This window comes from Eulemur rufifrons, chromosome 3 (assembly GCF_041146395.1).
Source record: "Eulemur rufifrons isolate Redbay chromosome 3, OSU_ERuf_1, whole genome shotgun sequence".
Taxonomy (NCBI): domain Eukaryota; kingdom Metazoa; phylum Chordata; class Mammalia; order Primates; family Lemuridae; genus Eulemur; species Eulemur rufifrons.
Genome location: NC_090985.1, coordinates 85,701,097 through 85,704,504, shown reverse-complemented (window position 1 = coordinate 85,704,504; position 3,408 = coordinate 85,701,097).

Sequence of the window (3,408 nt, the reverse complement as noted above, 5' to 3'; positions counted from 1 at the left end):
TAGATTTAAAAGAAATCTATATGGCTTGTAGCTTTGAACCTGCACATTGTGGGGGAGATGGAAAATTTCCCCTTCATCCCCAGAAGTTTCACTGAAAGATCAACTCACAATAAGATGGATTAATACAACAAAGAGATTACAAATTTATTTACCATGTGCATGCGGAGAATCACAGAATGATTACCCAAGATCCCAATAAGGTCTGGAAGTTTATATACCCCCATTTTAGAAGGGTGTGGGAGATGAAGAATACAGGTAATTCTGTGGTGGGGCAATAAATCATTACTAGGGAGGATGGATAGATACTCAGGAGAATGAATGGAGGGGAGAAAAAGATTGATGTGTAAACGATTCTCTTTGGAAATTAACCTGAGAGACAGATGTTATCTTTAAAGCGCATTAGGCCAGGTCTGGTTGCATTCTTGATCTTCTTTCCTATAATATATGGAGATAACATGGAGGGGAAGGAAAGATAATTGCTCTTCTTGATGGGTCTGGTTTTTATGAAGAGAGAGAGAAAGCCCCTTCCAATGCCTGTTGATCTCTAAGGGATTTAATTCAAAATACTCTTTATACCAGGGAGTCATATTTTGGGGTGAAATTTTCTGAGTTCCTTCAGTATATATCTGAGGTAGGCATTATTATTTTTGTTTTATATATTAAAACACTGAATTTCATGTGGCTAGATAATGATATAAAATGATAATATGATATTTTTACAATAATCAGGATAAAAAGCGTATAGTGTAAAGTGCATAGCATATAATATGGTGATATACAAAAAATCTGGTGCATGATAAAAGAATAAAGAGAGATGCACTAAGATTTTAACATTTTTCAACATAAATTTTTTATATTAATTTAGCAATAATATTTATTGATCTCCCACCAGATAATGTTCAAGGTCATAGAGATATAGTGCTAAATAAGTATTCTGTGAATATTGGAGGAAACAAGTCTCCCTGGGGAATTTACTGGAAAATGATGACAGGAGGGCAGGATGTTGAAAGGTCTAGCAACCCAGCTGAATAAGGAAAGCCCAAGGAGCTAAAGGCATTAGTCTATGCAACGCAAGTCCTATGTGTGGTCAGAGGCTTGGTGTTCATACATTTGAAGGAGGGTCACATGGAAAATTGGATAATCTCATTTTACGTGGCACTCAAAGGTAGAATTAGGACTAATGACAGGAAGTTACTAAAAGACTGAGTTCATCTCTGCACTAAGAATATCTTCTAAAAGTTGGTGCTTTCTAACAGTGGGCGAGGTCTGAAGTCAGTAAGCTTTTTCTATGAATATAATATGAAGGACCAGATAAATATTTTAGACTTTGCAGGCAATATGGCATCTGTTGCAGAGTCCTCAGTCCTGCCACTGTAGTGCAGAGCAGCCATAGACAATGTGCAAATGAGTGAGTGTTAATGTGTTCCAAAAATGCTTTATTTGCAAAAACAGACAGCATAGTAGTTTTGCCCTGCGGGCCGTAGTCTTCTGACCCTTGGACTAGGCTACTTCACAAGAGTGAGCTGCAAATGGACAAAGACAGACAAGTAGGCTATCTTTTGTATGTGACTTCTTTCCTATTTGACCAGAGATACTTTATATTATTTTTTATATAATAGGGATTTAAGATTGGTATAGTAAAAATACAGAGAAAGGAAGGAAGGAAAGAAAGAAGGAAGAAAGGGAGGGAGGAGGAAGGAAGGAAGGAAAAACTTTTAAAATCCAGAGTTATGACTTTTCACTTTCTTAGTAACAATTCTATTAAGAAAGAGGTATTTCTTATTCCCTCTAGTTTTCATTAATCTAAAGCGCCTGGCCTTAGAAGCAGATCATAGCACTTTACCATAAGCCCAAGATAGAGGGGAAGTCAGCACATTAACTAAAATTTAAATGTATTTGGTAGAGGAGAATGGTGGAAAGGAGAAGAGGACGGATAGATGAAAGAGTCCTAATTTTTATCTTCTCCTAAAGCCAACTCCAAGAGATTAAATCATTAAAGCATTAAAGCTGACTATTTCCCAAGCACTCAAGATGTGACAGGCACACTAACTGCGTTTACATTCAATGTATGTGTTTGTGCTATTCTCACAAACTTGTAAAGTGCATGTTATAACTGGCATTTCTCAGATAAATAAAGTACAATGTAGAGAACTTAAGAATTTACATGAATTACCGCTGATCAGAGTGTCACTAAAGGCTGGCCCCAGGAGCTGCATAATTTCATGGTCGATCTTTCACAGACGTATTTTGCTCATTCTTTAATTAAATAATATATTTCAAAAATGTTCTGGGTGAGATTACTGTTAAAAAGAACCCCCCAAAGAAGATAATCTTTTAAGGGCAAAATCACTTACTGATTTATCTTTTTTTGGTAACTTATAAACTTACAACTGTATGAACTTAGAAGTCGATCCGCCTCAGTTTATGACATGCTCTTATATTGATCTCTGTGTTGCCTCTCTCCATTCATTTTTGAGAATTATTTTTTCCTTTCACATTCTCTTCATTTTTCCTTTCTTTATACTCTCCACATAGAACATCCATGGTAAAGTATTTAAAATTTTTAAATTATAGTTAATTTTCAGATTCACAAAAAATTCATTTTGGTGTTTTGATTGAAATCACATTTATAGATCAATTTATACCTCTCTATTCAACTTTACTTATAATTTTTAAATGAATTTTTACATGTTTATCCATAAAGATATTGGGCTTTTTCATTTGGTTGATTCCTGGATAATGTATTGCTTGGGTTTTTATTGTCTTTGTATCTGTTTTAAAAAATCTAGTTGGTCATGGCTAGCACAGAGGGATAGTTTTAAGTTTTATAAGTTGATCTTTTATAAACTTGCTGAATTCTCTTATTTATTCTATTAATAATTATGTGTTGTGTTAGGCTTTTTTCCTGTAGTTTATCCAATATATAATTGCAATTGCATCTCTCCTTTTTCAGTCCTTACATCTTTTGTTCTTTTTCTTGTTTTATTTCATATGTTGAACAATAGCTACCATGGTGAGCTTCATCATCTTGTTCCTAGTCATAAAGGGAATGCATCTCAAATTATCTCTGTTAAATGTGATATTTGATTAACCAAAAACTTAATTGTTATTAAGATACAAAGTTCTCTTCTAGTTTTATCTTTTCCTGAGATTCATTAATCAGGAATATTTGATAATTGTTATCAAATGCTTTTACTATGTTTTGATCATGTGAATTTCTCCCATTAGTCTATTAATGTAACCAGTTGCACTGATAGATCTTTGTGGTGTTGGAGTTTTGAAATTAAACTTTATTTGATAATGTATTTATTATTTTCTTGGTACAGTGTTATAATGAATCAACTCATTTAGCATTTTCATATCTATATGTGAAATTTAGCTTGTACATTTTGACACTGTTTTTATATA